We start from the raw sequence: 26766 nt of genomic DNA on the forward strand, positions 1-26766 counted from the left end.
TCTCCTCTTCCCTCCTCCTGTATCCCTCCCACCAATTTTCTTTCTTCTTCTTGCTATCCCTCATCTCTCCTACTAGTCCTCTATCTCCATCCCTATCCTCTTCGTTGGCCATCCTCCCTCTCCCTCTCCTTTTCTCTCTACCTCTCTCCATCCCCGTCCTCTCCGTCGGCCATCCTCTCTCTCTCTCTCTCTCTCTCTCTCTCTCTCTCTCTCTCTCTCTCTATCTCTCTCTCTCTCTCTCTCTCTCTCTCTCTCTCTCTCTCTCTCTCTATGTTGATGTAAGACTAAAAAACCCACGTTACTTTGTTGAAGGTGTTGCAGTATTGGAGAAAACAAAATCTAGAGGACATTCAACCACATTCAGCTGTACAAGTCAGTCCTTTGAACAAATGCGGAAGCATCTATTTTTTTGAGATTCATTATTCACATGCAATCTAGTATAGTTAATATACAGCTTACCATCTTCATAGCATTTGTGCATTGATGACAATTGATGTTTAGAATGTAGCTATCCATGATCTCTCTCTCTCTCTCTCTCTCTCTCTCTCTCTCTCTCTCTCTCTCTCTCTCTCTCTCTCTCTCTCTCTCTCTCTCTCTCTCTCTCCCCCCCCCCGCAAGGATTTCATCTGTGAAAAATGAAACTTCTTTGAATATCAAGAAGAACATCACAACCTGAGGGAAGTATTGTGTAATAGTATTGATATTTATAGATTTCATTTCAATTTCTTGCGGAAAACGGATGGCTACAAAAAAATTGTCTTTTAGCAAGAATGAGCACGTGGTGCTCTTAAGCAAGGGCAAGGAAGTTGGGAAAGGAATTATGATACAGTCTCTACCCCACGAAAAGCTAAATGGAAGAGAGTTTCCTAGAGGCACGTTGGGAGTAGCCGTCCAATCGGCATCAGCTCCCAGTCTCATGTTGCCACATGTTCCACCCATTGACGATGATGTGTGCACCTTAGGTGCAGCAGTGGGTACAGTTGTGGCGTGGCCGATAAGAGAATTGGTAATGAGACCTCTTAATTTTATTCAGTCTTACATGCTCTCTTTTGCAAGCAACATCGAACATTTTGTGTCCAGGAAAAAGGACAACGAACTGTATCCTCTGGAGGCAAAGGTTCAGTACCTGTCGCACCAAGAGCCACTAGCATAGCATCGGGTGTTATGCCCAAACCAATCGTTTCAAAGCCTCCTCCAAAGACTCTTGCTGCAGAGGTAAGCCACTGGAGTTTATTGCACTATTTACTCATGAAATTAATCTTTGTTTGCCAGTAACCTAAGCTAATTATTATTTGCCTATGGCCAAGTAGTCGACGGGTGTCAAGAAAAGAAGTGCAGATCAAGCAAGTGAATTCGTTGAAAGCAAGAGGGTCACACGGGATCAGAAAGAAGAGGACCCTAGCTGGGAGCCCCCAAAGAAAAAGGGTAGAATTCCTTTGAAAAAGGAAGGTGCTAGCACAAAGAAAGAAGTCACCAAAGCAAAAGTAATGCAGAAGCCAGTGAAAGCCAATGCAGAGGTCACTACACAATCCGAGGTACCAGCACCATCAAAGGACCAGGTCCCTATTGCGAACTACTCAAGTGAAGAAGATGACGAAAGAGAGGATGCGGGGATGAAGATCGCTGTCTTTTTACTATTACCGAGAAATCCACGCTGAAATGGGATTTGCTCGATGACACTTTGCATCGCCTTCAGGTTGGTAATTTCTAAAATGTTATGCTCATCTAACATTCCTAACACAAACTACAAGATTGAAAGCTATTCAAGTACGGTTATACAGGATACTCGCAAAGTACCACTACCACCAGTGCCATTGTGCCGCTTGTTACCACATCCAACGGTACGGCCAGTGCAAGATCGTGTGCACAATCTAGCGTTGGAGTTCTCTAGAAATGGATATGTTCCACATCGTGCCAGGTTCATGCTTTCAATAAGGACTCCAGATCTAGATGCAGTAGAAGTTAGTCATGCTATTTGGAAAACCTGGGATCCAATCTGGATGCAACTTAATGAGGATTTTGAGAAACAATTGCATAAATCCGGGTGGGGGGGTGTGAAAGGAAAAATGTTGTACACATGGGATGGGAATCACCGTCTTCGTGCATGGAATGCACAAATTGATACACGTAGATTACTTTATACACTTTTGTTTCTGACTCAATATCAAGATGAGATGAATTTTGTGAAACTATGCAAGATAATTTTGCTTTGCAGTTCACAAAGAGGAGCCTAAGTACCATTGCTGTGTGGAAGCCTGCATGGTTAAGGTCACTAAAGAGAACGAGGGAGAAGTTCTCAGTGTGGTGGCACGCTTGAATCGGTAAGCTTAGCTATAACATAATTAACACATCCTATTCGAATCGATAAGCTTAGCCATAGCATGAGTATTTCTTCCTAGTCAATTCTATAAGCTTAGCTATACATGATTATCTCTATGTTAAGGCGGTTACGCCGCTAGCGGAAGCTAAATAGCGAGAACTCAACCAACAACAGAATTTGTCAGACGAGGATGGAGCTTGACCCGCAGGCGCATGGAAAGAACTAGGTGGGTGTCAAATCACCTACTCGACCTTCTAATGACAATCACTACTAAGGAAATCAAATCTAAGTTCTAAAATACGCAAGTGACTGAAATCCATACTACGAACGAATGCTATACGAAACAGGATCTAGAATCATTGAATCGATCTCAAACTCAAGGGGAAGTCTATGCACTAGGTAAGAACAACACCCTAAAGACTTGAACTGCAAAATCAACCTATAATCACTCCGTGCGGTAAACGCGTATGAAGACAGGCCGAAAAATACAGGTGACCGAAACTTGACCTCGATGGTACTAATGCGTAGCTCTACTCGTTGTGGTTCTATAGATATGCTGCACGCTCTATTCCGACACACGAGTTGGAAGAGAACTCACACCGAAGCTCGTAGGAACTTACCACACATAGAAGCCGATAGCGTGCACTCTTGGTATCAGTCCGTTGCTAACACAATGGCGGTGTCGCTTCTCCAATGGCGGCTCCGTAGCTCGCGTAGCAAGTAGATAAGACTCTCTCTCTCTCTCTCACTCTCTCTCAGACACAGTCACGGCGCTCAAAAACTCACTTTGATTAATAATCTGAATCCTTCCTTAGGTTACAAAACCTTTGGCTTATATACCTCAGCCTTGGAGGTGAGAACATCTCTAACTAATTACGTCAGCAAGTGAAATTACTTCAGGATTACAAGCTGGAAACTCAATTGAGTCCCGTTACTTAATGAATGGATCAATTCAAAATCAATGTCGGAAAGACATTTATTACAATCAATGGTTACAAAAATGATGAGTGTGAGCAAAAATGTGGGTGTGATCCTCTGCTGGCTCGTTCATGTCGTCCCTGACATGACCTTTATGCTTGGTCAATAAAGTCCTGTCGTCTTGAGCATCTGCAAATGTGATTCGTATCGCAGGTTGCCGATGGTCAAGGTTGGGCCGAATATTTTGCTTTCGTGGGTGAAAAAGCCGGTGTAGAAAGCTTCTTCGAATGTTTGCATGTGGAAGCTAGGCAAAAACATAATCCTTTGGTATAGGAGGTGCAACACTTTTGGAGAAGGCTGCAATGAAAGGTCATACATCATATCAGTCACTGTGTCGGCCGTCGATAGTAGACTCGAGGTCGTGGCTTTATCTGGCACGAACACTTCAATGCAAGCTAAGAGAGTCCTGCAAATTTTCTTGAGCATCTGACACGAAAGGTCAGGAGAGCCAGTAAAGAGCTTGATGGTGCCCGTTAGGGTTTTCAACATGTAGGCTTTACCTATTCTCTCTCATGCCTTTGGTCCTGGCATCCTTGGGTAATTAAGCCAATTTGGCTTCTTTTCTGCAATCCTGCCATGCTCTTTCCAGCTTCTGACTCTTGGCATCGGGCAGAAGGTTGCATCCTCCCGAATCTCCTTTGGTGCCTCTACCAAGTAGATGAGGTAGGCTGGGTATTTGTTCAGCCAGCCTTTCCTCCATCTAGGCTGCGAATCTACAATCTTCTTTGATTGTTCCTCTTTTGTGATGTCGCCTTCGTAAAGAGCGACATACTGCTCCTCCTCTATTCTCTTTTTTCGTTTTTATCACTTCAAACTTCATCAAAGGGAAAGGCAGGCTGGGTTGCATCCACTCTTCATGGAGCACTTTTGTGTCTAATCCCTGAAGTCTAATGGAGATTAGGAGTCTCCTCTCCCATTCCATTTCCGCCTTGGCACTCTCCTCTGTTGACTTTTTTATTTGGTCATGGAGCCTTTGTTCTTCTTCTTCAGAGATTCCTGAAGTTGAGGCCACCTCTTGAGCTGGGGTTGGATCTTCAATTGTGGTTGCCTCTCAAGTTTCTGGTAGCTCTATGGCTGCTCCACCTGATCCTTCTTGTGGTGTCTCTGTCTCTCTTCTTTGTTGCTCTTGTAGATCTTGGAGCTGTTTGCGGAGGGTCTCATTCTCTGTTCTTAGTGTTTGATTTTCTAAAGTGAGCCTCTCCTCTGCTGCCAATGATCCCTCCGCAATGTGCAACCTTTGCACTTGCTCTAATCTTAGCTCTCTTTGTAAGCTTCGGACCTGGTCTTCCAGAACTGGTACAAGAGCTCCCTCTTGTTCGGTTCCTGCTCTGCTAGCTCTAGGGGTAGTCCTGAGTCTAGTGATTGTTCTTTCTTGGAGCTCGACTCTTTCCCTTAGCTCATCTTTAGCTCATCTTTAGCCGCCTCCAAGTCGTCTTCCATCCGCTCCCTTGCTTCCTGTGCACTTGTTACTTCTCTTGAAGCCTCGGCTAGCTGGAGTATCAAGCCATCTCTCTCGTTTTCCGCATCGTAGAGTGATGCTTTATGACTTTCAGATTCAGTCATAGCATCCTCTAATTTCCTCTGCAACTCGGCTTCCCTTTGTTTGGCTGTCTCAATCTCCACTTCCTTTGCCTTGGATCTTTCTTTGATCTTGTTGAGCAGTTCATGCACCATGTGCATGTCTTTTTCATCTTCATCTGTCAACTCTATAGCTTTTTTGGCCACCACCTCCACTGGCTTCGGCTCTTCTAGTACGTTCTGCTCGTCCAGTTTTTCATCACTTTCTTTTGTACTCTTTGTATTTTCCTCTGTCCCTCTCCGATCATCTCATTTTTGTAGGGTGATCCCATAAACCGCCTCAAGGGCCTCTTCTTCAGTGTACCCTATCGCTACCAGATCCTCATAATCGTTTTTCTTTTGCTGAATTGGATCTATCTCCTTTTCCTTGGTCCCGGCCTCCGGATTTTCCATACCAGCCGTTTCCATCTCCCTTGTGGTCTCTTCCACAATGATTTCCGTCTTCTTCGGGCTGGGTATATCAGTAAAGGAGTGCTGATTGTCCTCAGTCATCTTGGCTTTCCCTTTGTTTGCTTGCCCGTCTTTCTCTTGAGGTTCAGTAGACTCATCTACTTTCTTCTTCCCCTTGTCGTCCTTTTTCAGCTCAGCTTTTAAAAGCTGTACTTCCTCTTCAGTGTATGGCTCGACAGGTTGCTGCTCCAGTAAAGGCTTTTGCATTTGAGACGCATGAGATAGGGCATGTCGATCCTTCTGTTGTTGCTCCTCTGGTGATATTCACTATCCCTCATGTAGCTTGGAACTTGCTGCCTATTCTAGTTCCAAAGGCTCATTTTCCAAAACTCATTGAGCTGCTTAATGTAAAGATCAAGACGGGTATTTTGGAGCCTTCTTGTGCTCCATATCCAAATTGGTGGTTCACATTTCTAAAGAAAAATGATTCTTTATACTTTATTCAAGATATGCAACCTGTGAACAAGGTTACAACTAGAAATGTGGGTACATGGCCGGCTGTAGATGAGTTTGTAGAGGCATTTGCAGGAAGGGCAATATTTTCTATGGGGGATTTGTACTCAAAGTATGATCAGTTCCAACTAGCAATGGAAAGCAGGTACTTGACTACCATGAGAACACCTTTGAGTTTGGTAAGGATGTGCATCTTACCGACTCAAGGAGCAACTAATTCAGTTGCGCATATGCTGAATGGTATGAGCAGATTCCTACGTGAGTTCATACCTCAAACTACAATGCCCTTTCTTGATGATGTGCCAATCAAAGAATATTATTCAAGTGATATAGATGTGGCTCTGGACTCAAGGGTTTTCTACAAGTATATGAACAATCATATCAATGATTAAGATAAGATCTTTTCAAGCTTAAAAGAAGTGAACCTTACCTTGTCTGGGACAAAGTCAGTGTTTGGTGTGAATGAAGTGCTTATTGTGGGACATACGTGTAGGCCATACGGTAGAAGGCCTTATCTAGCAAAGGTTGATGTAGTCATCCACATTCTCTTCAGGTTCTGAAACTATTTCTAGTTTCCTACGTGCTCTTGTGGACGCCCTCTTGGATACTTCAGGCTGTTCTTCCTCCTCATCGGCTTCTCGAAGCCACTCATTCTGGGAGGGAACCTTTGGCCATTGATCTCTGGCTCCAATAGCTTCATAAGCTATTCTTGTCAGAACTTCAGCTCCTCCTATATACTTTGGCTTCTCGTTGTGCATGGCAATTACTTGCTCGTGGATGTGCTGAGCGTAATTCACCTCTTTTGGCATATTGCTCTTCAATGCCCATGTGATGGTAGTTGCAATGGCATGGGGCGGTGTCGTATACTTTTGCGGTCTTTTACTGCAAATATGGAGAAATTGGTTGTACAGTCGGCAAAGGGTTGCCGCTCTTTGGTCTGCCATATCTCCATAAGTTGCATTCTGTTTCTTGGACCCATAAACCTCTATAGCCTCCCTTCTTTCCCTGATAGAGCTCCCTTTGTTGTTCAGCTTCAATGCATCTGCAATGAGCTGTGGAGTGATCTGTACCTCTACTTTCTCTCCATCTATTGCTGTCAATGTGGCTTTCCCATCCTTCTGAATGGAGGTTGCCAACTCATACACTCTTCTTGTATCTACACCTGATGGTCTCGAGGTGAAGAATCTGTGCAAGTCTTCCCTTTCCAGGTACCTGCTGATGTTCTCTGACCTGCTATAATCCACCAATTCTTGTGGGATCATCGGTATATCCACCGCTTGCCCTTGAGGATCTCTGAAAGTCCCCTGGTAGATCTTTATTTCCTCTTGTTCCAGTACTTCCTCCACCCAAGTTTTGGTTGGCTTGAGGGTTTCTACTGGAATGTCAAAGGGTTCCGCTTCTACAAGAGCATCTTTGATTGTCGGTCTTTTCCTCTTCGTTGCCGATAACTTGGCGGAATCCATGGATCCTGTAACTCCAATTTCAGAAGTTAGCGTCTTTTTAGTACTGAAAGCCGAAATGAAGCTTTTAACTATTCAAATGACTTGAAACTTGAAACATGAGCTATTCAGGGCCTAAGGATGCAGGGTAGGTGAAAAAATATGCAAACTGGGCTCAGAATCATGCTGGAGACATCATACGCGTATGATGTCTTTTGTGTCAAAATGACTTCATATTGGTTGTGCTTGTAGCTGATAGTGTATACATGAGTATCATATGCTTGGATTTGAGTTTGGATCCCATTTGGTCAAGTTTTGGCCAGTTTAGTCCAAATCAGGCTCTTGGCAAAATTTTGAAAGGGAATTGGATTTTATGATCCAAATTGGATAAAACTTGGTGGTTCACCTTCAAATGGCATGTAGATCACTTCTGTTTGGTGGTTGAAGCCCTGAGGTACCAAAATCACATAGTGAGACATCGTACGCGTATGATGTCTTTTAGTGTATTTTTGGACCAAATTTCTCTATAAGCTTGGATATGGCTTTAGATAGGCTTATTCAGTGGATTTATGAATTTTGGATAGATTTTGGGCTAAAAATGGCTCTGGAGACATCATATGCGTATGATGTCTTTTTCATCAATTTTTCATGGGATTGATTCTGTGGACTCCCCATGTTCTAGTGAAGGACTGTCTCTACTCAAATCTTGGTTTGGACTTGAGTATGTTGAATTTGGGCTAAAATAGGCTTTGGATGAAGGATTTTCCCTCAATTGGGCTAATGGGGTGATCCACTTGACCAAATGGTTCCAAACTTCATATGTAGCATGTATTAGATATATATAATGGATGTATGATGTCAAATGAGCAGTTTTGGCTCTGTAAGTGCAAATAGACATCATACGCGTATGATGTCTTTTGTGTCAAAATGGTGCTTTTTGGTTCCAGATAGCTTATAGATGTGTTAATCAACAATCCTACAAAGTTTCAATGAGTTTGGAGTTATTTTGACAAAATTAGGACCAAAAATCAATTTTATGGCCTACTTTGCGTCTTTTTGGTTTTCCTTGGGTTTTCTAACTCCAATTCTCATGATACTTGGTTCATAGGATGTGATTAACATGTGGAATGAGGCTATGCACTCAAATGTTGAAATGGATGTGAAAATCATGCTGTGAGACATCATACGCGTATGATGTCTTTTCTTGAAATGTTGGTCTTTTTGTGCAAAGAATGCTTTGTGCTAGTGCCCTAAGCCCTGCTAACTAGTTTTCAACTTAAAAAGTCATTAGTTTAGCTAAAAAGCCCCCTTATAGGCATTTCAGTCTCTGAAGTCGTCTTTTTGCCTTGGAGTTGAATTTCTTCAACTTTTCTTCTCGAGAGTTGCATTTCCAACTCATTGGATATGTTGTGAAGCCACCTATTTGGTTGAACTTGACTTTGGCTCCCCGTTCTCCATCTTTCTCCATTTGGTTGCCCGAAAGCGTCTTTTTCACCATCGGTAAGTGAATCAGCTTTCTTTTGGGTTTTGCTTGCAAACATAAGTCATCCATGTATATTTGAAGCTGCTTGTGAAGTTTCATGTCATTTCGTCGTCAATTTTAGCCGTTATGCCAAAATGACGCTTTGTGTGTCCGCAGCCGAATCGGTTGTTCCGACCTACTTTTGGTGATCCAAACCCGGAGATACTCCATGGTTACATTGCCCTCGATGTTGTTAAGCTTCCTGAGAAGTTTTGTGTCGTTTCGACAACTTTTTTCTGTTTGCCTCTTGCAGGCTCTGTTGACCTAGGGTTTTTCAAGTCGTTCTTTCTCGAGCTTTGAGTGTTAGAAACCCATCTTCTATGTTAGGGTAACCCACCTCTAAGTTCTTGCAAGGTTTGGTTAGGCGGTTGTGCCCCTACCTAGCGTTCCTCCCCATTCCCCGTCTGCTCTTGTTTCTTGGTTTTGGTCAGTTTTCGCGACAAAAGTTAACGATAAGCATCAAAATCTTATGGCAACGAGTCTACCTCTCATGTATGGTGTCCTCTAACCTCTCGTAGCAGTCGTAGAAGGCGGTAGAAGGTCGGATGCTCCTGTGTGCTCTTTGCTCTCTCCAAGAAGGTAATAGTGGAAATGAGCTTGAAAGTGAAGTGAAAAATACTTAACTTCGGACTTCCCGGATCACTTGTTACCAAATTTGACATGTGCTCCTATCTCGTCGTGAAATGCACTTTAGGATTTGAAATTTCTCAATTTGGACTCCGTTTGACCTGTTTCTGAGAAATCTGTCTACTTTGCTAAAATTCTGTCATTTCGGGCTTTCCGCAACTTTTTCAGAATTGTACCCAATTTTTACCATGGGTTGCCCTTGTCATTAGGACCATCACCATCTATTCTTTTCTTTTTTCCGATCTCATTTCACCTGCTTTTTTTTTTTTTTTTACTTTTATCAAGAAAATCATAAAAAATAAAGAAAAATAGCAAATTGAAGCCAAAAAATTCCAAACATACACGATAAATAGCTGGTAACCCTGTGTATATGAATATACACTTATTTGTGATTTCTGGACTTGGATTACCACTTTTTTTCACTTTTTTGCTCCAAAAACACTCTTATTTAGTGATATTTACACGTCTAGAGACCCAAATTCATCATTTGATCTCTTCTTATTGCAAAACAAGGTTTATAAGGGCATAAATATTATCAATATCCGTAATCAAACATAAAAATTGCAAAATCATGTAAGACACTGCCCTTGTAATATAATTTTTGTTTTTCTTTGTTTTTGGCGCTTGTAGCTGCTTTGTAACTCCTGTATACCTGTATACCTCCCCCCCTCCTAGTCTGAGTCCTCCCGGACGACTATGAAGTGTCTGTGGGCGAAGCATTGTAGTTGTTTTGGTCATAAGTTCCCAATGCAATTGCAGAGCGATGATACAACAGCCTTTCCAATAAAGCTGCTCTTTGTTTGATTGAAGGATTGGTGGTCGGGTTTTGGGTTGGTGATACTTCGGTAGTAGAATCAGTAGATGGATTCATCTTTACCTTGTTATTATTTTGCACAATCCAAATCTGCTTCCGCTTCGCTTGTGCTTGCCACAAGCTCTTTGCGACCCAAACCTGCTTTGTCCTTTGTGGTGATTTCCTCGCCTTGAAATACCTAGGAGTTTCCGTTGATTGTACTGAAGGGAGTTCCTGTTTACAAATCTTTGGGATCCAAATTTGCTTGCTATAGCTTTGTGCCGTCATGAACTTCTTTGGAATCCAGATCTGTTTCACTGTCCTTGATTGTCTGGAATCACTCTGTTGTCTGGTATTGAAGACTCTGTCTTCCACCTTTGTGTTCTCTGGCACAACCTTTTTTGGTCTCCATACCAACTTTGACTCCGTTTTTTCCCAAGGTTGAGCTGTTATATTATTGCTTGTCTTCCTTATCCACTATTGAGAATTCCTCGTCGAAGAGTAATCCGGTTGTAAAGAAACTTTTGGTCGCCATTGCTTCTTCTTTTTCTCGGGTTGTTGTTTACCTTTGTCTTTGGATTCGTGCTTTGGAGTTGGCTCTGCTCCTTTGGTGAACTTAACTGATTGACTTTCACCTTCGTATATGATAAGCACTGATTTAGAACTCCAGTCAATCATTGCATTGTATTGTTTCTGCCATGGTTGTCCTAGCAATAATGGATGTTGTGTAGCTTGGTCTTCAACCACGTGAAACATATGAGGATACACATATTGGTTAATCTGTATATGTAAAACTGTGCATCCGACAGTTTTGATTGAATTCTCAGAGTAACTCTTTAACTCTTGCTTGGCAGTTTGTAGTTTAGTGTCATTTGTCAATTGTCTATACAAACTGAGTGAAAGTAGGTTAGCTTGAGATCCTGAATCCAATAGTGCTCTGGCTTTGATTTGGTTGGTTCCTACTTTGCATTCAATGATGGGTTCTTCTTTGTCATTATCCATTTCTGTTATACTGACTGCGTTTATTCGTATTGCTCCTTCATTGCGCTGTTTCTGACGCAGTAGTCTTCTTTTCTCCATTCTTTCCTTCGCCTCAGCTTGAGCTTCCTCCACAATCTTTTTCTTTTTCTGGACACGCAGCTCTTCTTGATGTATTTTGAGAAGCATGTCTTGGGTGAGCGGCAAAAGATACTTTTTCACTACGACTTTCTCTAATAACCCCATAGGTTTCTCCATGTGTCCATCTGCTAATTGGAGTTTCAACCTAGTCTTCCTTATTGCTGGTTTCCCCCATTTTTTCCAGATTTCTTTTGTAGCAATGGCTACCCCAGCTCCGCTGTCTAGTATTGCCATCGTGTTCACTCCTTGGAATTCAACTGGTAAGGTTGTATTTCCCTCTTCACCTTCGCAATACTCTCCGACCTTGTTTAAGGGTACAGGCTTAGCGTTCTTTTGTGGTTTACTCAGCTCTTGTATACCCTCTTGCAGTCTCGATGTTGGGTCTTTTACCCCAAATTTCTCCAAGAATTTTCCTACAGTGGTCCACATATGTGGTCTTAACCTCAAAAGCTCAGCTAGAGAGATAGTGCATGTCACTGGTGTTGACAAGATCTCTATCAATCCTTGCGAGTCCATGACTTTTTCTGATGAGATTCTTCGTGAGGGAAGTGCTCTAGTCTCGGATTTTGCTTCATACTCTCCTAAGTATGAAGGTAAGGTATTCAGTGAATGAAGTTTGCTCTCCATTGTTCTAACAAAGCCCCCATCTCCCCAGTAAGATTGCAGATCCAATTCCACTTGAGATACTGCCTCAAATTGCACTATGGGAGGATTCTTGATGTCCTTTTCCCAATTTGTCTGATTAGCTTGGCAACTTAGCTCGTTTGCAAAGTTTGCCTCTCTCACTTGTTTCCAAAATTCATTGTAATCATCATCTCTTCCGTAAGACCTCTGTATGACTGGATGAAAACTCTCTATCTCCTGATCGGTTGTGTTCAACACTATGCGGTCATCCTTATGTGTATTTTCAGGCTTTTGTGCACTGGGAGTCTTTTCAGCTACCCGTGAAACAATAGTCTCTTCCTGAATTGGGTTTTCCATTCCACAATTCATTGTTTCTTTTGGTGGTTCTAATAAGGCTTGTGCAGTCTCGATCATTCTCTGGCACATTTCAAGTCTCTGCTTTTCCAATTCCACGTTTGGGTATGTCATCCACCTCTGTTCTTGTGTTTGGTTGTTCTTTAACCTAGCTTCGTAAGCTCTCATCAGTGCGTCCAATGGTTCGTGTACTTTGTCGAGTAGCACTGATCCCCCTGAGCTTAAGCTCGTTGTTTCTTTGATACTCTTTTGTTTCGTTCTTTCCGGGCTCATCTCTCGTTTCCCGTTTTGACTCTCAAATTTTTCTAATCTATCTTTAGTTCGCTTTAGTTCCTCAGCTAGAATAGCGTCTTCACGTTCTTTTCTCAACTTCATGCGTACTTTTCTAGATTTCCATGTGTTTTTCTGACTCCGCGGTCCTGGACTAACCATTTCAGTCACTAACTTTCCATTCTCAGGTTCTCTAGTGGTTTTCTTAGCTTGAGCTCTAGTAACAACTTGCGTTGGTATCAGAGTTTCATTTTCAGACCCACTGCTGGTAGGAATAGTTTCTAGCATATTCAATGTCGTCTTTTGCACTTTGTTTGGATTCTTTGAACAATCCTCAATGAAGTGAGTAACCCCACACTCAGTGCAATAAGCGTTAATTCTAATGATTTCCGTATGTGGGCAAACATTCATCAGATGGTCACCTCCACACTTGTAACAGGGTCCTAGTGCTGGTCTTGGTCCCATTTGATTCGTCCTTTGTGGATAGGATGGTCTTTGTCCTGTTAACCCTCCATGAGCTATGAACATCAATGTTCTTGCATCCAAATTGTATCTCTCTTCATCAGAAGCACTTGTAATGTTGGTATTCCAACATTCCCAATCATGCCCCATGGTTCTGGTTTTTTGGGTTCTTCTGGTGGGTAATACATAGTTGGAGACATGTGTGCACCAGATTCTTCATAATAGGCTTGAACAGGCACTAGGGCTTGTTCTTCCTGATTCTCTAAGGTTGGTGCATATCTAATGCCTACTGGTCTTGCTCCTGGTAAAGGTGGTTGTTGTCCCAATACCGGTTGCGGTCTTTCTATCCCCATAGGTCCTGGTACATTTCCCGTTGGGTATCGAGGTACTGGATGTACTTGAGGTGGTGCTAATTGAGCAAGAGGTGCATACTGACGCTCCCTTACATACCCTTTGTTGTAATAGCACTCCTCTGTTGGATGGTTTGTCCATTTTTGTTCAATAGCACACCATTTCAGTGTTTTTGGCAATGGTTTTTGGTATGGTGCCATCCTTTTTAGAGCATCTTCTATCATTTGCTCTACATTTGGCATGGTTGTTGTTTGAACATTCTTTTTAGTGGTAGTCTCGCTCGCTACGGAGGAAGAGCTACTGGATGCGAAATCTATATCCGCTGACACCTCTCCATAAACCGTACAGTTATCCACTAAGTACAATGCTTCTCTCGTCACTTGCTCGAAACTTGTACAAGCTTTCAAGTGCAAGTCCTTCTTGAGAGTGTCGTTCCTCAATCCCTCAATAAAGAGAACATATAGTCTGTCATCTTGTGGTCGTTCACGTACTGGACATCTCTCAATGTATTGTTTGAAGCAAAGTGAAGCTTCCTTCACTTTTTCGTGTTCTCTCTGTTTAAAAGCATATATTTGTGAGACCGTATTGTGCTTAATCCCTCGTTTTGAGAATTTCTCAGCAAACTCTCTTAGCAAATGGTCAATGTCATGGAATCCCCCTATGTTCAGTGGTTGAAACCATGTCAATGCCGTACCTTCTAGAGTAAGACCAAATCCCTCGTATTGTGTATGGAAATCTGTTATCTGCTCAGCTCTTAAGACTTGCTTAAAGAGTGACACATGTGCATACGGATCTCCCGAACCACCATACTTCTTTGGCATACACTTCGCTACTTGAGATGGTCTCATACGTCTATGGTCTGCTACCAATCTCATTGCTCCTGTGTCCCGGCTAAAGCTTTCTCTAGCATCATGGACTTCATGGGTTACCCTTGTCGGTTCCCCTGCCCTGAATCTACTACTAGGAGGTAAATGTGATGGTTCCGCTTCGAACCTTGGACCTGGAGTGGTATACGTGGGGATTGGAACTGCACTACCTCGATTCGTATCCATTGACTCTCTAGAATGTAATGATCCCATTGGTCCGGGCTTCGAGTACTGAGGTTGACTGAAAGAGTCAGCAGCCTGAGTTCTTTGTCCTCCTGTCGTCATTGGGTTTTGCCCTCCATTTGTTGGTGCTGGTCTTTGTGAGCTAGCATAATACTGATGTAGTGGTCCCCCAAAGTATGTATATCCTTCTAATTCTTTCTTGCCCATTGTTGAGTATTGCCTGCCATACTTGTCGTAAGCGGCAATTTTCACTTCCGATCCCTCTGTGTAGGTAAAGACATAAAGTCTTTTTTGGTCTGTCAACTCTCCGGTGTAGGGTTCTTCACATCTATAATAGAGATCTTGCTCCCCATTATTATATTTGTATAGCCCCACATAGATGTTATCAGTGTTGATCCTTGTAGTTTCATTCTGTCTTCTTAACCTCGCATCAGGGAAGTTCATTATTGGTGCTTTCTCCTCAAGTTCTTCATCTACTTTGGCTTTGGTGCCCATCAATCCCCACTTGTCCACAATGTTAGGGTTTAGGACTACCAAGTACATGGTACCCTCGTCATCTAGATATCTATCTCCGCTATAGCTCACAGGCACTAAGTCCTTGAACTCACTAGGTCTCTCCTCTATCTTTACACAATAGCGGTCCATTCCATCTTTGTAGATCTTGGCACCTTGCTCATTGTCGTACTGGTATTTTATGAACAATAGCTTCATTGTGGCGGAAGGGTTTGATGATCCTGCTGCCATATTTTCTTTGTTGTTCAGGTTCAAGTGTTCCAAGTGTTCAGTGAAAATCTCGTAAGATCTCTCCGAAGAAGTATCAGAGACACTTCCTTCAAAGATCGGCTCTAATGGTTGCACCCAACTTTGGTTTACACTTCCCTCGGTTGATATGACACTTGCTGGTTCCCCTTGTTTTGGTTGGTTATTCTGGAGGTTCCTGCCCGATCTCAAATTCATCAATTCCCCTAAGATTTAACTTTTCCGTCTCAGCAATTTGTTTTCCCCAAGTTTTTGTGGTCAGAATTGATCCAAACTGATTGATACTTGGTCAATTGTTTAATCTTGTCAGTTGGACAACTTCTGTTTCATCAAGTGAGAATTTTGTTGCAGTTATGCTGAAAAAGACATTATACGCGTATGATGTCTTTTTTCACAGATTTAGACTATTTTGGTTATGCTCACTCTCAGTAGGCCCCTTATGCTCTTTCCACTCACAAAATTCAGTTTGAACTCTGTTTGAGCAAGTTATGGCTAATTTAGGCTTTTCTTGAAAATTTTCCGCTTTTGACTTGTTTTTTGGGTCAATTGTGATCCAAATGGGATGAAACTTGAAATATAACCTCTAGACAGCTATTACAATGGATCTGTGTTAGCAAAGTATCAAAATATGTCCAAAATTAGGTCAAAGACATCATACGCGTATGATGTCTTTTTCATCAATTTGGGTCAAAAATTGATATTTATGCTTCCTACAGTGCTTGTAACAATCTTGTCAGGTCAGATATAAAAAATAAGCAGTGGATGTGCCAAAAGACATTATACGCGTATGATGTCTTTTGTCCCAGATTTTGACTATTTTTGGTTTTAAGCCTTCTCCAATGTTTATAATTGAGTTTCAAGTGTTTTTGTCAGGTTTGAATGTAAAAACAAGATCTGAATCCAAAATTTCCTATTCTTTGCGTTTCTTGGACTCCGACTTGTCTTTTCGGGTTTCTTTGAGTGTTAATGCTCTTGTTTTAAGTTGAAATTAGGGTATAACCCCCCTTTTGAACACTCTGGTAAAGTCAAAATTTCTGTTTTGGTCTCTGTTTGGTCATTTAGACATCATACGCGTATGATGTCTAAAGTTGCAGATTTCCAGTTTTTTGGCACAGAATCCTTCCTAAAGCTTTCTCAAGTGCTCAGCAACTCCCAGATACACAGAAAATTTCTCTGACTTTTGTTTATTGCAAGTTTCACTACTAACTCGACGGTTTAGTGATCTAACATGCAATCAACCATATCAAGCAAATACTCCAATGATTATTAGCTCTAGATCAGGATCAAATGAAGTCCTACCTAAGCTATTCCTAATCATAAAATGGGTTTGGTAATTGTGACTTTAAAGATATCCACTGTCACTCACGGACTAGCAAATTCTTCTTCTATCAACAACTACTCAACACCAACAAAACAACAAACAAATCTAAGCTAAACTAAAAATACTGTCAACATGGAAGACCCAGGAATACCTCACTTCCTAGTATCTCTCGAGATCTTTGGAGTCCACCACTCCTAGATCTTTTCTAACTAAAGTATACAAAGTAGTTTATACGACTCACCTCGTAGGATTAGTCTAAGGTCACCTACTTAGGGCTCTCGTCCCCGGCAACGGCACCAAATGTTAAGGCGGTTACGCCGCTAGCGGAAGCTAAATAGCGAGAACTCAACCAACAACAGAATTTGTCAGACGAGGACGGAGCTTGACCCGCAGGCGCATGGAAACAACTAGGTGGGTGTCGAATCACCTACTCGACCTTCTAATGACAATCACTACTAAGGAAATCAAATCTAAGTTCTAAAATACGCAAGTGACTGAAATCCATACTACGAACGAATGCTATACAAAACAGGATCTAGAATCATTGAATCGATCTCAAACTCAAGGGGAAGTCTATGCACTAGGTAAGAACAACACCCTAAAGACTTGAACTGCAAAATCAACCTATAATCACTCCGTGCGGTAAACGCGTATGAAGACAGGCCGAAAAATACAGGTGACCGAAACTTGACCCCGATGGTACTAATGCGTAGCTCTACTCGTTGTGGTTCTATAGATATGCTGCACGCTCTATTCCGACACACGAGTTGGAAGAGAACTCACACCGAAGCTCGTAGGAACTTACCACACATATAAGCCGATAGCGTGCACTCTTGGTATCAGTGCGTAGCTCTCGCCGTTGCTAACACAATGGCGGTGTCGCTTCTCCAATGGCGGCTCCGTAGCTCGCGTAGCAAGTAGATAAGACTCTCTCTCTCTCTCTCTCACTCTCTCTCAGACACAGTCACGGTGCTCAAAAACTCACTTTGATTAATAATCTGAATCCTTCCTTAGGTTACAAAAACTTTGGCTTATATACCTCAGCCTTGGAGGTGAGAACATCTCTAACTAATTACGTCAGCAAGTGAAATTACTTCGGGATTACAAGCTGGAAACTCAATTGAGTCCCGTTACTTAATGAATGGCTCAATTCAAAATCAATGTCGGAAAGACATTTATTACAATCAATGGTTACAAAAATGATGAGTGTGAGCAAAAATGTGGGTGTGATCCTCTGCTGGCTCGCTCAACACTCTACCTAGTCTTTTAATGGTGTAAGTTTTGTTGCCACAGCATTAATGACAAAGACTACGTAAAAACTTCCTTCATAGATATACTATGTATGGTAAGAGCAATGGGCACAGCCAACATGGATACATTGCTTAATGGTTTGGAGGAAGATGTTCCAGGATGGTTGCAACGAGAATTAGATGCTGAAATGAATAAGCGTGGGGGATTGCAAAGACGCTGGTACAAGGTTCCTCTTATTCTGCTATCCCAATCTCTATATCTGGTAAGTTTCATTGTCCTTTAGGTTATTCTCACCATGACAATGTAGTGGATCAAACAAAGAATGAACTAATGTCACGATTCAGGCAAAGTATACAAAGGCTTTGCAATCTGTGAGTAATAAGCGAAATGAGCTATCAACGGAGGAGTTCACTACCCATTACCGTAACGCATTCTATAAGGCTGACAAGAAAGCCCGAAAAAATACGCAACGGGCATCTGCAATTGTGGATCCTAACTTAGGGGAAGAGTGGTGGAGGTAAGACTAATAGGGATTTCTTTCAAAGGGAGTTAAGTTTACATTCACGTGCTGCTTAAAAAATTTTAACATTTGTTTCTAGATTGCTTATGGACATAGACTGGAGTAGGAGACCAAAGTGGTTGACAGATGATTGAATATACAGTCTTGCATGCGCCGATCTACCAGTCGATCATCGTAGCAATGTGCTAAGGGCCTTGGTTAGCGATGATCCAACCACATTATCCAAGCCTAAAATCAGTGCTAAGTAAGGTCATTTTGCGATAAATGTTCAACAAAAAAAAGAGTTTAGTATTAAATAACGTAGTTGTGTAATAATGTAGACGACCACTCCGTATTCCGCACTTGGTTACGTCGAGAGACATGGTGGAATCGACTTGTGAACGAGGCTACAAGGAAGTATGCTTTGCTGAAGAAATCGTGTCGTCTCCCTGAAAACGACACCCTAGTGATAACTATAGGCAATCGAGGTACAGTGGCACATTGTATGAAGTGGAGTGCGATAGATTGAAAGGTGGACTCAAAGCGAATTAATAATCGTGATTATTATTAACCTTCTGCTCTAAATTGGCCAAGGTTCATACCATTGACTTATTGCATATGTACAAACAACTTTTGTAAAGGCCCAAAAGATTTGGATTACTAAACTGGCAAAAAATTGGATAAAAACTAAAGTTTGTACTGACTTTCTAAATCTTGAGTATAAATTTGGAAAAAATTTATCCAAACTTATTGAAAATTGATCCATAGGATTATATTGATGTGATAAACATGTGTACATGCTCAGTTGACCAAAAATTTGTAAAAAATTATCAAATGTAAATAATCGCGATTATTTACATCTGCCCTGTTTTTGAACTTTTTTGACCAAGTTGGCATACCACTAGCTTAACCATGTTGTAATCAGCCCACAAAACAAATTTGGTAAGATTTGAATCACTGGATTGAAAATTGTGACTAAAATTGCAAAGTTAGTCTGCAGACAGGATAAGTGATGACCATTTGACCAAAAATTACCCAAACTTGATGAAAATTGGCTAGTGACCTTATCTTAAGGTGCTTAACAGATCTGTGTCAAAGTTGGGATAAAAATTTATGAAAACCTAGCAAAAGTAAATAATCGCGATTGTTTACATCTACTTCAAAACTTGATGATTTTGCAAATTTGAGTATACTACAAGGTCAAGCACATCAAGTAGACCCCACAAATCAATTTTGATGAAATTTGGACCATAAAAGTGAGACTTAAGCCAGAATCTCGAAATCAAAGTCTGGGAACACGAAACAGTTGGTAAACTTGATCAAATTTTGTCCAAACTTATTAAAACTTGTCCAAGGGCTTTGACAAGTTGATACTTGCCAAACCAATCCAAAAAGTGCCAAAACTTGACAAAAGTAAATAATCGTGATTATTTACTTCTGCTATCCAAAGACTTCAATTTTGACTTTTGGGCTTATATAGTATTAAACCAGCATAAAATAAGGCCAGAGGGAAATTTTGGGTTCAATCGGATCAAAATTGGTACGGATACACTCAGTTTACAGGTTGTAGATTAGATCTTTGATTTTGCTAAAGCCAAATCTGAAAGTCAAATTTTGACTTCCATAACACGATTTGAAGTGATATACAGAGACCAATCACGAGAGTTCTCAAGAGCTCTACTATATTTATAGAAGAATAGCTAACTTGATTAATTTTGTATAGGAATCAGGTTGCAGACAAGGAATCAATGGCTTGATAGAAAGTTGCAATTGGAACTAGTGAAAATTGACGACAAGTCAATCCAAAGGTGAGTACTCTATCCAGGGCTTCATAAGTCTATATGAACCTTAGATTTGGTCGTGTACTAGGAAATCGGAGCATACTCGGAGAAACGTCCAGTAGAGTATCTACTGAAGAAAGCATGAATCAAGGCAATTCCTTGCACACAATTCCTGAAGAAGTCTTAGACACTTTTTCAGATTCAACATCCGAAATGTCTTCTTACTCGACTCACTCGGAAATCGGAATGGCATATACTCTCTTTTTACAAGACTAACCGTCATGGAACCCAGGTTTACTTGGACCCTAATGAGGAGTATGCTATTCGCATTGATGACCATGGTATTGAGTTTGAAGAAGAGGTTAGGGCAAACAAATAAGGAAAAATGTACATATATTGAAACGAAACTCAATATGTACAAGTCAAAAATCCTGATGTGGTAGACAAATGGGGGTTAGAAGTAAACACTATAATCCCAGATAATGTTAGCAAATGAAGGACCACCAACTTTGGAATTCGAGGGACACGATCAAGTAGACTTGAAGCCTTTGAAACGTCTTAGTACGGATAATCCTAGGATCGGAGTCTATTGTTGGGAAGATAGAAACATAAAAGATCTTTTGTGGACTTCTCATGCCAAACCAGGACAATTAACGGCCATGAAGATCATCTATATCTTCAAGATCAAAGATAAGAGATCTGCAGATCTATCAACTTACTTGTTTAGGGATTGTTATAACAACAACTTCGTTATGATGACTCCTGAGGAGGTAGAACAAACCAAATACCAGGGGTATTCCATAAATTATTGGATCTTGGGGCAAGGACTTGAAACAACTTCAAGAGACGAACATCGTGAGAGATCATCTGAGAGTAATGTGAAGAAACCAGAAACCACCTCATCACGTAGAAAACCGGGTGACACTAAGGCCAGTCCAGGGCTACATGAGTCACTATTTCCAACAGACTGGTTTGAAGGACTCGAAACAGGACCAACTCCAAGAAGACCTGGAGTTGAACCAAATAGATGTCAGACCACATGATTTTCAAAAATGGGTCAGAAAATACAGTGGATCAGGGGATCCATATGACCACTTAGCAAGCTTTAAGAAAGTGCTAAGAGCAAAGCGTATATTCGATTTCCATACTCAATTCGAGGGGTTTGGAATGACATTAGAAGGAAAAGCTTTGACATGGTTCCAAAACATTCCACCAAGGTCAATCATGGACTTGAACACATTAGCTCAAGGATTTGTAGCTGCTTGTTCCAAAACGGGGATTAAACATAATACGGTAGCTCAAATCTATAGCTTTAAACAGAAACATGGTGAGTTTGTTAGGGATTGTGCAACTCGATTGAAACAATACATTGCCAGATGCCCAAAGATGGAGATACCTGCAGAAGAACGACTTGTATCCTTATTTCTGGAGGGACTGCTAAACAAAGAACTTCATGCTATACTCTATAGTAAAAAGCATACCACCCTAGAAGCATGTGTGTCTGATGCTATTGACCTAGGAGACAATTGTGAGATCTTCAATGAAGAGGATGTCCCTAAGGATAACCAAAGTGAGAAAACAACATCCCACAAAACCAGCACAAGTGGGAACGGCTGCTGCTGCAGCACCACTCTCAGCCATAGAAGATATGCTAAAAAGGATGAACGACATGATGAACAATATGCAAAAAGCGGAGGACCAGGACAAGGGATACCTCCACAGGGACAACCAATTAGGCCACAAAAATGGTGTGCGATCGAGGGTAAATGGACCAACCATGAAACACATGAGTGCTACTTCAGACCAAAGTATGATGGGAATGTTCAATACGTGCCCATGAGGCCCCAGGGACAACCCACATACAGATATCAGCCTAATATGGCCCGAGCTCAAAGACCACCAATGGGTATGGAAAGACCTCAACCTGTGTTGGGAAAAAAACCTCTGTATCCAGGACATAATGTAGTGGCTGTAAAGTACATGCAGTCGGAAGGAGTCATAGATGAACAAGCATTAGTGCTTGTTACACTCTATGCAGAGCCTAGTCCATCTACAATAATGGTAGAAGGAGATTGGTACAATCCACATCCACCACCAATGGAAGAACCATGACTTATGCTCCACCAGAGCTCACACCAATGTATTATGTAGCTAATCAAGGTGTCAGACCTCCCATGGGAAGACCCATGATGAAGCCTAGAAGAGAAAACTGTCATAATTGTGGTGCTGATGACCATTGGAAGAATGAATGTCCAGAGCCTGACAAAAACCTCAAACCAATTGAAGCCTATTGCATACAATGTTGCAAAAAGGGAGGACACTTTCCAGAAGATTGTCCTAAGAATCCTTTGAGCAAGGGAAAAACTGTTGTAAAGGTAGTCCAAGTGATGCCTAGTAGCTCATCATAGAGAGAACCGATTGTACCAATCAAGGTAATCACTAGAGCGTAGGCAAATAAAAAGAAACACAACTCCTCTGATGATTCGGAGAACCAAAAAGTTTCTTCTCAAAGAATCAAAAGGAGCAGAAGCAAAAAATATGAGATGAGAAAACAAAAACAACGGATTGAAAACGAAGAGAAAGCAAAAATGCTAGCCCAGAACAAGTTGAAAGAAACTGGCAGTGAATTCAAGGAAACAACCATGAAATCTGGAGGATCCATTCTGGTGATTCCTAAATCTTAAAAATTTTGAGTGGATGACATTATGTATATTTTGGCAAACATATACCAGATGGGTGCGGAACATGGGTTGGACAGATAAAGTTAGAGTTACAAAAGAGTGGCTCAATGTGAAGCACACTGCATGCATGTATATGGAAGAACAACGTGTAGCATTGTGGCCCAAAAAAGTCTATGTTGAGTGTCCTCTTTTCATTGACTTTGCGAAGGACACATTCCCCCCCAACGAGCGGGAGCAGTTCAAGGAGGCAGAGACCGGCAGAGTTAAAAGACAGCAAGAAGAGGTAAAAGCATACAAAACCATAGTTAAACTATTTTCAATTCATGTGAGGATTTAACAGCAACCGTGAAATTAATTTTGCCAGGGTAAGAATCTACGTTCCCTAAAAGGAAAAGATGTTGTGACTGAGGAGACAGATAACGAAGAAGCGGAGGAGGAGAATCGTGAACCAAGGCACAGCGAAGGTGAATGTCCTTCGGAGTTTTAGGATGATGAAGATGAAAGTGATGTGCCGCCTTCTCCAATTGCTAAACCTACAAGAGCCCCACAATCTACCCAGGCAAGTTTTCGCACACCCTTGTTGTTGCTTGAATAGAAAGGTTTAACTAATATTGCTCCTGTAATTTATATGCTCTCCACAGGGGAGCAGCACGAAGAAGGATAAAGGTCAAGTAATGGACAGAGATACTCCAATGCCTCTAAACAAGGTTAGTACATCAAGACCGAAAGAAGGTCAAGAGGGAGACACACAATCAATGGGAGAGAACCTATTAACACCGAGAAGCCTAGAGAACCAAGGCACATTAATCAAGTCACCTCATCTTCAAACCCATGTACCCATGGAATCTGCATGTATACATGGGATCATTGAAGCTCCTAATAGTTCCACAAAACATCCAGAATTTGAACCATCCAAATACTCATCAATACCTCCCCAACAACAATAAAAACCATTGCCATCAGAAGCTCATAGTCATTTCCTAGAGCTTGAACAAGCTCCACCAGCATCTCATACCACTTCAGAGCCTCATGTTCTTCCTTCGCATGACGAGGCACATGAACAAGCACAACGACAGTGCACAGAGATTGGAATTAATATAGGGCCTGCTCTTTTACACCGCCAGGCGACCACTGAAAGTGAAGGAATGCAGAATTCCATACGCTCTAAGGAAATGACAAGAATTATCGGTCTACCTCGTAAGTATGGAATGATTGATTGTGGTATGTGTTGTGCAGTAAGCAATGTATTTATTGTAGTGGGTGGATGCAGATGATGCAAATGGCACAATAACCAAAGTTTCAACAGGATTGTCTACTGTAGAAGAGACTGGTCACCACGGAGAGCCTTCTCTTCTTGTTGGAGGTGAGCAAGTGTGTAGCATCAAAGAGAATATATCTTTAAGTATTTAAAATACAGTCACTTACGTGTTTGTTAGATCCAGATGTAATGGTGCAATGCAATACTCCACCTCACGATGAAGCGCAGAATTCAATGGCACATAGCTCTGGTATGCTAACAACCTGAGGTACTCCTGGTATTATTGTCTCACCTTACTAACTGCATATTCATTTCTTTAAAATCAGATTCTGCGATTTTAGCTATTGATCCTATGGGAGCAGCTGACGAGACGGGCAAGGGAGATGTAGGTGTCCTACTCACAAAAATTTCTATAGTAGCTAGGCGAAGCTTTCGGGTGCGAGGCGGGACAACAAATGCAAGTTGCGATGCAAGATTTTGTCATCTACCAACCAACACAAGCGTCGTTGGGATAACATTACCCAATATCCCCAAATGGAACCAATTCGAAATCAATCAAATCCAAAAGGTTGTTGGTATTGCCAGGGAGTATCTTGATGAGAAGGGAAATCTACTGTTGATATGTCGTCGAGAACATGCATGGACATTATCGAGCCTAGCAAATCGAAATGGATACTATCTTGACCATACAACTATCGTCGTGTGTGCTACTCTATTCAGCCTCCATGGTGGTGTTACGGTAGGTAAAACTACTTGCTTGCTTTGGAAAAATAGTGTGTGATAGAGTGTGTCCTCATTATGAGTCTTAAGTCCCACATATGCGTTGCTTGGAAATCGTTGTATTCCACAAAATTGGTGCCTACAGATTGAATCGAAAGCCTGATTTGGACGTTATCTTTGATTACTACAACGCTAGTCATTGGAAACTCAAAACGGATGGTTGTCCTTGGCGAGGTATGTCGTGAGTTTTCAAAAAGTTCACCTCCATTGTATTTGCTTATCTAAATTTCCAGACATACATTTAAAATTATGATATCTCTTCAGGGGGCATGGAGAGAAGTCCAACTTTACACTAGAAGCTACTCTCTTTCTATACAGAGGAGGGTAATGTAGTATTACAAATGTATGTTGGTTGCGGTCTTCTGGCACGTCCGGGGCTGCGAATGGGTCGACATGTACTATTGCTAGATCGACAAGAGTCAATGGAAGAATTGCAACATCTATGTAATGGTAAGTGTCTTTCTTCCTTGAGTAGTGTGAAAGACTGAATTATGTATCCCTCCTAATATGATGCTAAGTAAGATCCATTTGGTAATTGATCGTCGTGAAGGCACAGGCACACTTCCTTCTTGCCATGCGAAAAGGAAATTCATAGTGTTCGATGTTAACGGTGTCTTGTTGAAACAGTGGCGGTGGGAAAGTGCTCCTTCCCACGCTGCAAATATTCTAAATGTAGGGAGAATGGGTGTGTCATTGCAACCAGGGATATTGCTATTGTTGAGAGTGGTGTTTGAGCTATTCGATGTAGGGATTTGGAGCTCCATGCAAGAGCAAAATCTGACCCCCATTATCGATTTAATTAAGAGTAAATACAAAGAGGCTGGGTATGGTGAGACATTTCAAGTTTTGTCTGCATCAAGGACACTGTGAAGAGAGGCACTGCGAAGGCAAGCATCCAAAATTCAACTTGGTGTTTGTGAAGAACTTTCGATCTGAATTGGTAGCCTCATACATCAAGGACCCTCTGGACACCATTCTAGTAGATGACAATCCTAAGAAGGCAATTGAAAACCCACCACATACGCTTGTCACAATAAGGAGTTACGATGGATCGAGCAACGACAATGTGCTCCTCATGAATTTACTCCCATATCTAGAAGGTATTCATGCATATCCTGGGTTAGCAACGGATTATATCAAGAACACGCCTTTCAAACAGGGTATGCAATGTGTGTCATAGGATTCATTTAATAGGTGATTGTTTCAAATATTGACTTCTACGACTTCTTAGTAAAATTTTAGTATTAATGTAGTTTTTGCTAAGAGCATTGTCCCTAACCAAAATTTTATTGTAGTTTCTGCAGCGCATGGTGGGGAAGTTGAGCACACAATGGAGGCGACACATGGTCTTGGAGGAGATGCAGTCATGGCACATCCTAAAATGTGATGAGGGAACCAAGAACATTGTGTACACAGCAATGTTTAGTTGCTATATTGTAACTCAACGTCATCAAATAAATAAAAATATTTGGGTCATTTTTTAGTATCCTCTTTCTGTCTTTGTTTTAATCTATTTGGATTTAGATATGTACATGTGATGAGGGACCAAGATAATTGTGTGCCTAGCAATGTTTAACTGTTAACATCATCAAATAAATACAATTATTTTGGTAATTTATTACTATGCACTCTCTATCTTTGTTTTAATCTATTTGGTTTTAGATATGTACAGAAGAGAGAGAGAGAGAGAGAGAGAGAGAGAGAGAGAGAATGCGAATAGTGTCGCCTAATTTTAGCATGTGATAGCGTGAACATGCACCCAAGTCAGAATAATTGTTTTCTTTTGGGTTCAATTAGATAAAAAACCACATCGCAATGTGGGGGGAGGGATAGGGATTGGTGGGGTAGAGGAGGAGAGAGAGAGAGAGAGAGAGAGAGAGAGAGAGAGAGAGAGAGAGAGAGACACATTGCAACAGCTTGAGGAGAGAGAGAGAGAGAGAGAGAGAGAGAGGGGGGGGGGGGGGGAGAGAGAGATAGACAGAGAGAGAGAAGAGAGAGGGAGGAATGAGGTAGAGAGAGAGAGAGAGAGAGAGAGAGAGAGAGAGAG

General features: G+C 41.5%; 1 pseudogene; it reads left to right on the forward strand.

Annotated features, from left to right (window-relative positions):
- Positions 1-820: 820 nt before the first annotated feature.
- On the forward strand, positions 821-26106 carry LOC147425622 (uncharacterized; annotated as a pseudogene).
- Positions 26107-26766: the final 660 nt, after the last annotated feature.

The sequence above is a fragment of the Adiantum capillus-veneris genome, chromosome 25 (assembly GCF_014529385.1).
Source record: "Adiantum capillus-veneris isolate H3 chromosome 25, ASM1452938v2, whole genome shotgun sequence".
Taxonomy (NCBI): Eukaryota; Viridiplantae; Streptophyta; class Polypodiopsida; order Polypodiales; family Pteridaceae; genus Adiantum; species Adiantum capillus-veneris.